We start from the raw sequence: 13,601 nt of genomic DNA, 5'->3' as shown, positions 1-13,601 counted from the left end.
TGTATTAAATATAGGCTGTGGGAATTGCTGACTCAAGTGTTACAATCTCAAGCTTCAAACAGCAGCAGATATAATGCTTTAGAAATGACTTCCTCTGACTGGAACTAAAGTTGACAGGAAAGTTATGAATTTCTTGTTTTTGTTAACTGAAGAGGAAATGATGTAATAAAAAAAAAAATTTTAAAAATCGAAAAAAATCTGTTCTCTTTAAAATATTATGAAATTATATTTTAACTTTTCATAATAGAATGACATCAGAGTTAGACAAAGGAACTGGCTACACAGTGGTACTTCTGGATTTTGCTAAGGCTTTTGACAGGATACCCCATGGAACACTGTTATGCAAATTAGAGCAGATGGGAATGGATACTAAATTGGTGATATGGATAGGAGAATGGCTCAGGGAGAGATAACAGAAGGTGGTGTATGGAGGAGCTGAGTCCAGGATGAGGCAGGTGACCAGTGGTGTGCCTCAGGGCTCTGTGCTTGGGCCATTGTTGTTTAATTTGTACATAAATGATATAGGAAATGGCTTACAGGGAGATATTCAGTTGTTTGCTGATGATGCGAAGTTGGGGTAGTGCAATAAAAAATCAAGCTGATGTTGAAAGTTTGCAGGATGATTTAAATAAGCTGGTAGAATGGGCAAAAGATAATGGATGTCAGTTCAATGTGGAAAAGTGTAAAGTCATGCATTTTAGGATTAAAAGATTACCAGCTGTGTACTACATTGATGGAACAGTACAACTCCAAGAGATTGATGAGGCTGGGGACTTAGGGATGTTGGTAGATAGAGAGATGAAGTTCAGAGGACACGTTGCTAAGGTGTCCAAGATTGCCTATAGGATTACTTGGTTGTTGAGGAACACACTGACATCTAGAGATAAAGAGGTTATTATTCCCCTTTATAAAGCGTTGATACTTCCACATTTGGATTACTGTGCTCAGGGCTGGTCACCTGGATTCCTTGGAGATGAGGAGGCTGTGGAGAGGGTTCAGAGAAGAGTGACCAAGTTGGTGAGTGATGTAAAAAATGCTCCCTACATTGATAGATTGAGAGCTTGTGGATTGCAGAGGTTGGTTGATAGACGGAAAAGAGGGGATATGATAGAAACATTTAAATTACTGAAAAGTTTTTATAGGATTGATGCAGGGGAAATGTTTCAGCTGTGTGATAGTGATGGAAGAACAAGAGGTCATCCCTGGAAATTAAAGAAGAGTGTGGTTAACGAGGGTGTCAGAACAAGTTTTTTTGCCTGGAGGGTGGTGAATGAGTAGAATTCATTGCCTGACTTAGTTGTGAGCTCTTCGTCTATAAATGAATTCAAGAAGAGATATGACAGATATTGTTTTGCTAGTTTGGATCTCCCGCGATGAGTCTACTGACTTCATGGATATACTCGTAATAATAATAACTTATTCCAACAGTATAATGACAGTGGCATTCATAGTCATGCTTAAAGTAAAGCAAACTGAAGTTATTATAGTTTCAGACCAGACTCATACCTACCATGTCTCACGCTCTGAAAAGTTAATTATGGTCAGATCATGTGTTACATTTTCTCCTATCGCATGTCTTGTTACCAAGAAGTTCATTTGCATAATGGCAATGTGATGTGCATAGCTTGCTGATGATTTCACTGACTTTAAATAGCCAGGTTAGATTTTGAGGATGGAAAGCCAGAGGTGTTGGCTTCTAAGTGAAAAGGCACATATGTGATCAGACCTAAATTACTTCTTCATAACACACATAATATGGTAAAGTGGAACATTTCATCTTACATCTCTACAGTCTGGTCTAAGAGTAGGTAGCACTTTGATTTTGCTCACTTTAATCATGGACACTTCTGTCATTATGCACTTGGAGTAAGTTAAATATTATTTTGTAATGCTTATTTCAGAGAGAACTTCATGCAATATTTCTTTATTATAGAATTGCCTTTTCAAGTAACAAAAAACAAGAAATTTGTGATTTTCCTATCAATTTTAGCACATTCTGGGAAATATTTACCATTGAATTGGATTAGTAAGTGGCTTTTCTAACATCAGATTTATATATGGGGAAGTAGTATTAGGAAGTAGGAAGGTTACAAGTGGAGTTCCACAGGGTACTCAAGTGCTGACACCATTACTGTTCAATCTTTATATCAATACTAGGGGGGTCTCTTCCCCCCTGGCACCCAACCCCCCCCAAGTTCCGGGCCGATAAGCCAGAGACAAAAAACGTGACATAAAAAAAAATATATATATATATATAGAGAGAGAGAGAGAGTAGATATAAGGTTTTGAAATTTAGGATTCACAGAAGTGATGTTTCATACTCAGTTGGTGGAATTGTATTTCAAGAAGTGGAAGAAGCAAGAGATCTTGTAATGATTGCAGATGGAAATTTGAAACTCAAAGGACATATTGAAAAGGCTGCGAAGACAACTCAGAGAATTGCTGCAATACTGAGGAGCACATCTACCAGCAGAGATAAGGGTGGTGGTCTCATTGTATAAAGCTTTGATCAGATTACATCTGGATTTCTGTGCTCAGATTCAGTCACTGGGATTTGAAGGAAATGAAATAACTTTAGAGATGGAGCAGAGGTCAATAACAAAAATTATATTAGGACTAGTCAATGGTTATGAGGATAGACTGGGGCATGCAGACTGCAGAATTTGTGGATAGAAAAATAAGGGAGGGAATGAGACATTTAAGCTGTTTAATTTTTTTGGATTGACACTGAGGAGATTTTTCATTTGACAGAACAAGAGGAAGGAATAAGAACAGGACCATCCCTGGAATTTGCAAAAGAAAGTAATTAAGTAAGAGTGCAAGAAGCAAGATTTTTGCATGGAGAGCGATAGGTGAAAGGGATGCATTACCTGAGAAAAGTGATAAAGTGCAAACAGCGGACGAGTTTAAACTCATCCACTCATCCTTATGTGGTGTGATAGATTTTCTGTTGTCTAGCGGTGACCTTCCACAAAGTCTTATGACACCATGGAAATCAGGAAAATAATAACTCAGCTTACTGTAAGCCACATATAAGATTTCTTAGGAAAACAGAAGGTAAGATACTGAACATCAATTATTATGGCAGCATATTGAAAGGGTGTACACTGATTACAGTTTCTATGCCAGAGCATTGAGTGATTTGAAATGTTAAAAAACCCATGTCAGTTCAGCAAGAAATGAGGCATGATCCTATATCAGGTTGAGTCATCTTTCATTAATAACTTGGTGCATATGGACCTTGGATGGTCTCATCATGTCACTAACTACCAGAATACAATATAAAAACATGTGCACTTTTCATTGGCGTGTAGTTCTGTTCAGAGACCAGCATAAACATTAAGAGAAATTTTCATTCAATACCAAAGCAATTCTAGATCAGGAGTGTTGTTTTTCATAAGTGAACTCTTGGTTGGTGTGTAATAGTAATTACTATTATGAGTTCACTTATGAAAAACAACACTCCTGAATATAGAATTGGTTTGGTATTAAATGAAAATTTCTCTTAAGGTTTATGCTGGTCTCTGAACAGAACTAAACAGTTTGAAACAGCTGTCAAGCCAGTGAAACCATTATCAAATGCAATAAGAGTATGTGAATATATGGATGCCAGGCAGAGCTCATATCTTAAGTAGCACAAACTAAGGAAACTCCAATACCAAGGATTGTATTCTTATAAGCTCTCTAGTCAAATTTTCAGAACATTTAAAGTTTATACCTATATTCAACTTTGAAATAAGGATGCATCTGTAATATTTCTATGTAATTTGTATTTTTTTTTTCATTTTACAAATTATATGAGCATAAATAGCAGTCACATCTCTGTGGTCTCTAGGATCACACCAGATCACTGTAAGTGCAAATGGTAAAAAGAAGACTAATTCTTCTTTTCAGCCATTTTCTGTCCACTGCTGGACAAAGGCCCCCTCCAGTTCTTTCCACCTTTCTCTGTTCTTGGCAATGGTTGACCAATTTTTCCCAACAAAATTTGACAGTTCATCACTCCACCTTCTTTCAGAATGTCCTCGGCCTCGTTTCCCTTCTTTTGAAATCCAGTTTGTTATTATGGTGGTCCATCACTCATCTTCTCTTCTGGATAGATGTCCGGCCTATTTCCATTTTAGTCGCTTATGGTGAAGAATGATGTCAGTGATGTGAGTAACTTCTTATCCAGGTGTTTTGTTTCTTATCTTTTAATGTGATGCCTAGCATCAACCTCTCCATTTTTCTTTGAGTTGTTGTTAGTTTATTTGGCAGTGCTTTTGTTTCACAACCATATGTGATGACTGGAAGTATACACTGGTTAAATGTCTTCCTTTTTAAACAGAGTGGGACATCATTGTTTTCAAAAATGCTTTTCAATTTTCTGAATGCACCCCAGCCAAGTTGAACTCTCCTATTTATTCCTTTTGGAGTCCACAGTTTAGATCAATGATATGACCTAAGTATGTATATGAAGAGACTCTTTCCAAGAAATTGTTTTATATTATTATGTTTTTTGGTGTTACAAAATGATTAAACATGATTTTAGTTTTTTCTTTGTTTATTTTTAGACCAACTTTTCTGCTTTCATGATATAGGTCTATCATTATATCTACCGATATAATGTACCATTCTATCTACCGATCAGCATATCAGGAATCGTTGTCAAGGTCTTGGAGAAAATAGTCAAGAGGAAAATACAGGATTGGATGGATGAAAATGGGATACTGTATGGGGGGGGGGGGTAGCATGGTTTTGTGAAGGGTAGATCATGCCTCAGTAACTTGCTCACGTTTTATAACACAGTGATGACTGAACTGGATAAGGGCAATAGGTTTACAGTGATTCTACTGGACCTTGCTAAGGCCTTTGACAGGATACCACATGGAATTCTAATCAGTAAACTTCAGCATATGGGGATGGATATAGGGTTGGTGAGATGAATAGAAGAGTAGTTGATGGAGAGATATCAGAGAGTAGTTTATTCAGGAGTAGAGTCCAAAAGATAGCCTGTGACTAGTGGTGTGTCGCAGGGTTCTTTCTTGGACCACTACTGTTCAACTTATTCATTAACGATATAGGAAAGGATCTGAGAGGAACTGTTCGTTTGTGTGCTGATGATGCAAAGTTGGGTAGAGCAATAGTGAGTGCACAGGATATCAAAATTTTGCAGGATGATTTGGATAGTTTGGAGGACTGGGCTAAGGAGAATGGATGTCAATTTAATGTGGCAAAATGTAAGGTTATGCATTTTGGGATGAAAAGATTAACAGCAGTATATCACATTGGTAGAACTGTATTCCAGGAGATTGACGAGGCCAGGGATTTGGGAGTGTTGGTGCATAGGGAGTTGAAGTTTAGGGGGCACAATGTAAAAGTGGCTAAATCAGCTCATCAAATCACTTGGTAGCTGAAAAATACTTTAACAAACAGAGACAAACAGGTTATTGTTCCTCTGTATCGAGCCTTGATAAGACCCCATCTAGACTACTGTGACAAGATATGGGCACCAGGGTTTCTTCTGGATGGGGAAGAGGTGGAGAGGATTCAGAGACAAGTGACCAAGATGATAGCAGGTCTATGGAATGAACCTTATGAGAACAGGTTGAAGATTTGTGGGTTGCAGAAATTGGTTGATAGGCAGAAAAGGGGTGATATGATTGAGACATTCAAATTACTGAAGGGGTTTCTATAAGATTAATTCAGAAGATATTTTTGAGAATAGGACTGGTGGTGGGAGGACTAGGGACCATACATGGAAGCTGAGCAAGAGTATGGTTAGGAAGGGTGTTAGACCAAGGTTTTTACTTGGAGAGTGGTGAATGAGTGGAATAAGTTGCCAGAGTCTGCTTATTCCACTCATGTGTGCCATGACTGTGAATGAGTTCAAGGCGAAGTATGATAGATACTGTGTGAATGTCGAATAGTTGTTCTTGACATGATGTTAGTACCTCCCTCGATGAGTCTATGGACTCCTTGGAGTTGCCCGTAATAATAATAATAATAATAATATTAAGGTCTTCTGGAGTGTTTGCAAAAATTATGATATAATCTACATATCTTAGGTGTGTTAAATTTCTGTTATTAATTTTGATACCAAGGTTTGTCCAGTTTATATTGTTAAATATTTCTTGAAGGACTGCTGTAAAGATTTTGGATGATAGAGCGTCTCCTCGTCGGACACATTTTTCAAATGATATTTTATTGCTACTGGTGTGAAGTTGGATTGATGCTGTTGCAATGTGGTATATTTCCTGGAAGAGGTCCATATATTCTCCAGGAACTCCCTGATTCTGGATTGCTTTGATTACTGCATTAGTTTTGATGGAATCAAATGCTTTTTCATAATCAATAAAGATTAAACAGAGAGGCAATTGTTAAAAACATTTAATTTTCTTGACCAAAAAGCTCTGGAAAGACTTTTAATGGGATTACATTGATCAAGTGCATATAATAAACAATGATGTTATACCAACTAGTTTCACCAACTAAGGCTGTTGGCATCTTCAGGGTGCATAACTGATGTAAGGCACTAAAAAGTAAAAAACTGTTACAAACTATAATCAACCGATTCCAATTATATTAAACAAAGAACAGAGCACGTACAATACATGCATAGAGCGTGCATGATATCACTTGTTATTTAGGAACGTTCTATAGTTGGCACTATAATTCAGTTCTGGCGAGTTGAAGGATCTGATAAGGGTCTTCCAGATCATGGGCAAGATTAGTCCTTGGTTCCTGTTAAGGTTTTATATACAGCGGGAAACTGTTGTGGCCTCCATAAAAATTCGGGAGCGGAAGTCCTCCTCCATGTAAGGAATTGTGCTTCTATCCCACTCTATGGTACGGTTCATTCTTGAGAAATGAAAAGCTAAGCCTGATTTTTCTTCTCTGTTATTATTGACGTCACCTATGTGTTCTTTTTGCCTAATTTCAAGGCTCCTTGAAGTTTAGCCGATGAATTCAAGCCGCACGAGCACGGTATGTTATAAACTCCAGCATATTTGGAGTAAGGATGGCTATCTTTTGGAGATCTTAAGAATTGTCTAATCATTTCTGTGGGTTTAAAACCCACTCTTATTTTATGTGGTCTAAGGAGTCTAGCAATCTTATTGGAAACTGTCCCTAAGTATGGAATGACGATGGTAGAAATATAACGTATATCATCTTGTTGTCTTTGTCGGGGTTCAGAGAAAAGCATCTTGAGGACGAGTCTTCAAGGAAATCCATTCAGGATAAGGCTGGTGGCTATCAGGGATAGTTCTTCTTGGAGGTCTTGTTGATCTGTTATAAGGAGAAAGGCATGGTTCTTCAACATGTGTACAATACTAAGTTTCTGAGAAATGTGGTGGCAGGAAGTGAAATGTAAATAACATCCTGTATAACATATGTTATACCAACTATGTTATACTAGTTGGTATAACATAGTTGTTTATTATATGCACTGGATTAAAAGTCTTTCGAGAGGCAATTGGTTTTCTTCCGATTTTTCCATTTTATGTTTAACTGCATGAATATGATCAATTGTGTTAAAGCCTTTACAGAATCCTGCTTGTTCTACTGGTTGATTTGAGTTTAGAAGTGGGGTTAACCTGTTTGTTATTACTTTCGCGAGAATTTTGTACAGATTGGAGAGAATACTAATTGGTCTATAGTTCTTTGCTTCTTCATTGTCTCCTTTTTCAAATAACAGTATCAGAGTAGCATTTTTCCAGTTTTCTGGTATCTTCCCCTTCCCCTCTTCTAGGCATAGATTTAATAAGTTTGTGACATGGTGAATTATGTTGTTTTCTCCCCATTTAATTAATTCTATGCGAATTAGGTCTTCACCAGGCCTTTTCCATTTTTCATTTGTTTTAATGCTCATTTTATTTCATCTGAAGTGAATGGAGGGATGAATTCTATATGCCATGGAGAATAGTTATTTATATTTGATTTATCTATTGAACGATCACTATAGAGTTCTTTATAAAATTCTTCTAGCCTGTTTAGGATTTGTTCTTGGTTCCTTATTATAGTTCCATTCTTATCTTTTATTACAATTATTTGACTTTAGTCAACTGATAAATGTTTTCTTAGAAGACTAAAGATAACTATAATCAGTTCTCAGTAGTTCAACAGAAATAATGCAAACCTTGTACTAAGCCCCTGCTTTGTCATAGTCCTTAACTTTAATATCACTTCTGCAGTTTCTGCCAACTGCTTTTGTTTTTTACTAGATCTATTATAGAATTTGAAAACTGCAATAAGGCAGCAATCAATTTCCTCAATGTATATTACTCCTTAAAAGTGATTTGAGATTACTTGATGTAAATTTATTATGCTATAAAATGTATAGCTATCACATGTTGTACACAATTTCATCATTAAATTACAATCACTTCCAATCATAGGTGCTCCATCTTTTGCTAGTCAAACAAGACAGTTCATTTTTTCCAACTGAAGTGTACCTTCTTTAGTTCTTTGTCAACACTGTCTAGTCAGTCCAAAGCAGCACTACTGTCCAAGGGAACCTAGCCAAAAATGACTTTTATACTGCCATTACATACTGTGTTAATTGCTTTCTAATTCAATTAAAGCTTTTTCATGTCAGTTTATAGTTTACTATAAGGAAAACCAACTGAAACCAAATCCCAGTAAAACTCAAATGTGTCTTTTCCATCTCAATAATAGGGAGGCAAGGAGAGAGTTGAATATAGAATGGAATGGCGTGAAATTGGTCAATTAGCGAAATCCAACTCACCTAGGTGTCACACTAGATAGGACCTTAAATTATAAGCAGCACACAGAGAAGATAGCAGCTAAAATTCAAACACGTAATAATATTCTGTGCCGACTAACATCATCTCAGTGGGGTGCAAGTCCACAAGTACTGCACACCTCTGCACTGGCACTTTATGCTAGTCCTGTTTGGGAAAGATCACATGTCAAAATTATTGACAAGGTTCTTAATGAAACATGTTGGCACATTACTGGCTGCCTTAAGCCTACAAAAATTGACCATCTATATTCACTGCCTGGTATTGCATCAGAAGAACAACAGAGTAGATATGAGAGGAAACAACAACTAAATGATGAATAGCATTCTCTGTATGGACATGTTGCAGTAAATAGGAGGCTAAACTCAAGGAAAAGTTTTATTTACTCAGTGGAACCGTTGGTTGATTCGATAAAAGCCACAAGGTCCACAAGGTCAACAATGTGGCAAGAACAATCTCTAAAGGCTCTGAACTTAAACGAATCTCTTCCATCCAGCTTACATCTAGACTGGCAAAGATGGAAGATATCGAATAGACTTCGTTCCAGAACAGGCAGATCAAAGCAGAATATGGCCAAATGGAGCTACACAGACAATGACAGCTGCTCATATGGTGAAACACAAACCATGGATCATCTTCTGCAATGCTGTCTAATAGATATTAATAATATATGAACCTGAGAAGATTTAATGCAGTGTAATGAAACAGCTTTAAAGTATATTAATCACTGGATGAATGAAATTTGACATTTTATGTTTTTGTGTAATATTTTATGCAAGTGGCATTTCTGTCTCTTAATGTATGCTTTAATCTGTATTCTTTTGATGTCTATTTCTTTAAATGTATGCCTTTAATCATTTATATGTATGATCTTACATTTTCTGTAGTTCGCACATGAAATAAATAAATGTCAATGAAAGGTTTGTTGAATGGAACAATATACAAGGGTTATAAATAAAGTAGTGGCAACATGCTTAAAACATAAAACAGTTCATTTATCAAGTCTATACAATTACATCCCTTCAATGTAAACTCCTGCCACATTCTGCACTTATTTCCAAATTTGTCGGAGCTGCTGGATATCATCAGCAGAGTGCTGTCTGTTGATATCAGTGATAGCATGAACTACTGTGGAAGAATCATTTACACATCACAAAGCCTCAGACCTCTGAGGGTTTTTCATTTTGGAGAACAAATCAAAGGTCGGAAGGACTCGTATCTGGTGAATATGAAGGATGCTCCAATACTTCCCATTGCCACCCATCCAACATATCTATCACAAATTGCGACACATGACATTGTGCATTATCATGCTAGAAACCTGGTCGAGAACCCGTGAAAAAATGTGGTGCTTTCTTCTTAGAGCCAGACACAAATGGTGCTCCAGAAATCGTTGACAGTACTGTGCATTAACAGTTTGCCCTTGGGGCACAGCATGATGAAGAATGATACCTTGGATGTTGTAAGTGATGATCAGATGGTCTTTAACTTTGCTGGTTTCCTGGCAAACTTTTTCAGATATAGTGATCCTGAATTCGTTGTCTCTTCAGTTCTGGCTCATTTAAGTGCCGTCAGGAACACAGTTGGAAGAGCGATTGGACAGTGCGTCCTTTGATTGGGGTTCAATTCTCACCATGATGAGAGGAGTCTTTATATGGGCTTTTTAAATTGAAGGTGAGTTAGCCAATTTGATACATAGATAGCAGGGATTTTTCCTCTGGAAACTTTTTTTTTTTTGCTGGTCTGGTTGGTTGAATTGTGATTGTCTGTGAAAATACTGGTGGTGGTGGTGGGCGGTAGATGCCATTGGTGTAGATGATGATGGTAGTTGTGGTTTGTCGTAGTTGATGGATTGAGTGGTGAAGACAGAGTTATAGGGTAAGTGCCCTCCGCAACTGTATGCCTATACATTTTAGCATCTCAGTCAAGTGATGTAGAACCCAATGAGCTGAAATTTTGCGCATACAAACCTCTTTTTTAGGGTGTGCAAAACATTGTTGATTTATCCCAGTTTCCTGAGCTAACTGGCATACAGTCCATTGCCAATCAACTAGGATAGGTCATCGAACAAGCTCAACATGTTTATCAAATGGTGGGTCATCCTGCACAGCAATTATCATCTGGGTGATCTCACCCTGCACAAAATGCACTAACCCATCTTCCAACAGTCTGATATGGTAGGGCACTGTTGCAACAGGCTTCCCTAAGGCAAGGCAATGATAGCAATCACTCACAGTTTTACTTCCTGCAACCTGGAACTCTATCTAGGATCATTGTTCTAATCTTGTGAACATACCTTACAGCATTGCACACTAAGACTGACTTTAACCACTTTTCCACACAAGGACTTGTTAAAATTGGCTGTGCCACTTTGGGTGCATGTACAGTACATACAACTAGCTCCTCTGTCAAAAGTAACACTTGAGTTACGAACTATGTCTCCTGACAGTGCCACTCCTTTATTTACAGCCCTTGTAGTATATGTTAAAACAGTTCAGTGGCAAATGGGTGACTGAAAACTCAGTGTCAGTTAACTGGATGATGGAAAATATGGGCTATAAGTTTACTGGGAGACAAAAAAGTTTAGGTAAAGTTTAAAAAGTACTTTTATACATAAAACAATATACTTTAGATGGAAAAAAATATAAAATAATTATAAAATGACATTGATAACACAAAATATGAAATAAATCTTGTTATACAGATGGAACATAATTGTACCTAGTGCATTGCCCTTAACTATCTCTGGAACTGTGGAAATCAATAGATGACCCAGGAACCCTAGCGCTACCTTGTGTTACATCATCTTTGTACATGTTTTCAACTCGAATACTTTTAAGATGTCCTGAATCACTTTTGAGAAAAAAATTCAAACAGTTTCTTTTGTGCCATTATAAAAAAGTAGAAATATTCAAAATCAGAAAAATGGAATAAAATAAAAGCCTTATGTCTACACATGCATTACCATGTTCAAGACACACCATATAATGCATATTGCATATCTGGTGGGAAATCACTTGACCGCATGTCACATATTTCACCTCAGGCAGGTGCATTTATGCATTTTTAGAAATTTGCTAATCACCCACCTCCAGATACATGCTACGGAAAGGTTTGGAAAAACCTGTACTGTTGTACTTGATATTTATTATGCATTAGTTTATATATATATATTTAATGGAGAGCCCATCTACATGAGATTGATCAATACCTATATTACACTAGCACTATAGATGGACAATGAGGAACTTGTTCACATTTGACTTGAAAGGCTGTGGACTGTATTCCTTGGAAAACACAGTGGGAGAGGGGATAGCAGTGGAGGGGATGAATGAAGGAGGGGTAGAGAGAAAAATTTATTCTGTGGGTTTGGAGTTGAACTGTGAGAGGGTGTTGGTTGGCTGCTTCATGCATCTGAATGGATTTGACAGAGGGTAAGAGAATTATTGATGTTAATTCTGATGAGCAATTGCCATAGAAGTATTTACAAAAGAAGCTGGCTGCAGAAATGTAATGCTTGTGAGAGTATTTTTAGAGAACTCTTAAGGGCATCATCCCAATGAGAGAAATATTTAATGGTCAGGCAGATTTGTGATTTGTATAGGGTTAGGAGCTGTTTGGTTAAATATTTGCTTTCACTTATTCTTCTTTGCTCAAAGTAGCACCTCGAGTGAAAGAGAAAACAATTTTTTTGATGCAGAGGAGGCAACGTTCGTGATATGTTTGTACCAAGAGGGATTTAAAGTTAGTTACACCAAAAAGCTAAATTTCATTTTGAATAGAGATTTGGATATTGTAAAAGGTAAGACTGGAAGAAAAGAGTTCCTTTTTTGTAGGAAATAATGCATTTAAGTTCTGTTTTGCTATCGCTGGGATTGACAAGGTTATCCAAACTCCATTGATGAATGTTTTGAAGATCAGAATTAAGGTAGCAGAGGTTAAAGTTCTGTAGGTTGTAGTATTTGCCCTTTGCAAGGTTTGTCAAACAAAAAGGAGGAAGAGTTCAGCATGATGTCATCAAGCAAAACTGTACTGAACTGGTAATCAGGAATAAATCATTTATATACAGAAGGAAGAGGGTGGGTGAAAGACAGTGCCTTGTGGGAAACCCTGCATTAGTATTAGTTATATAGTTTGAAAATAAGGAGCCATCCACCAACACTTGAAGTGAGCATCCAGTCAAAAAGCTGCCTCCTAGTAGGCAGCTTTGGAGATATCAATGGTTACCATTGATATCTCCAAAGCTGTGGTAACCACATGAGATTCACCAAACCTTGCCATGATGAGAAGGAGAAGACTAAGTCTTTTGCACACTATCACACTATAGTTCAGGAAACCTGAGGAGGAGAACATTAATAGCAAATGAATCAATGCACGTCATGCAGAAGAAAAGACGTAGAGTTTGTGAACCTATCGTCTGAGTTTGAAGGAAGGAAGGATTAGTATAATGCTGATGAACCACACTTGTATTTGGCATTAGGTATCTAGAGAGCTTTGTTCACCAAGAGTACTGAAGTGTGTGTGTGAAGGCACTCATGAGGCAAGTGAGTGTCAGAATGACCAACAAATGCAGAATCTGGTCTCTCAAGCAACAATATTGAATAGGGCAGTCATTTCATTATGAGACTGACTAACATGAAAGCAAGTTAGTCAGTCTCATAAAGAGGTGGCAGAGTTTTATTCCTGGAAACCTGTTTTTACCATAAATCATGCAAACCTCAGGAGAACACATGATTAACAGATAAAAATAAATTGCATGGTAATAATGACTAATATATAAGTTTTATAACCAGTTTATACAAGTTTTATAACCTGTTGCATTTTTGAATAATTTTTTCCCTTGTATCCCCCACCCCC

The 13,601-nt window shown here is 37.2% G+C and overlaps 1 protein-coding gene across 1 annotated transcript in view; it reads right to left on the bottom strand.

The window, feature by feature from the left end:
* The window catches only part of LOC150101218 (catenin delta-2-like), a 728,964-nt gene that overhangs the window by 216,100 nt on the left and 499,263 nt on the right, over positions 1 to 13,601 (bottom strand). The window lies entirely within an intron of this gene.

The sequence above is a fragment of the Typopeltis vanoorti genome, chromosome 12 (assembly GCF_054136105.1).
Source record: "Typopeltis vanoorti isolate ZY-2024b chromosome 12, IOZ_Tvanoo_1.0, whole genome shotgun sequence".
Lineage (NCBI taxonomy): Eukaryota > Metazoa > Arthropoda > Arachnida > Uropygi > Thelyphonidae > Typopeltis > Typopeltis vanoorti.
Note: the sequence above shows the minus strand (reverse complement) of the source record. Positions and strands in the feature narration are given on the sequence as shown.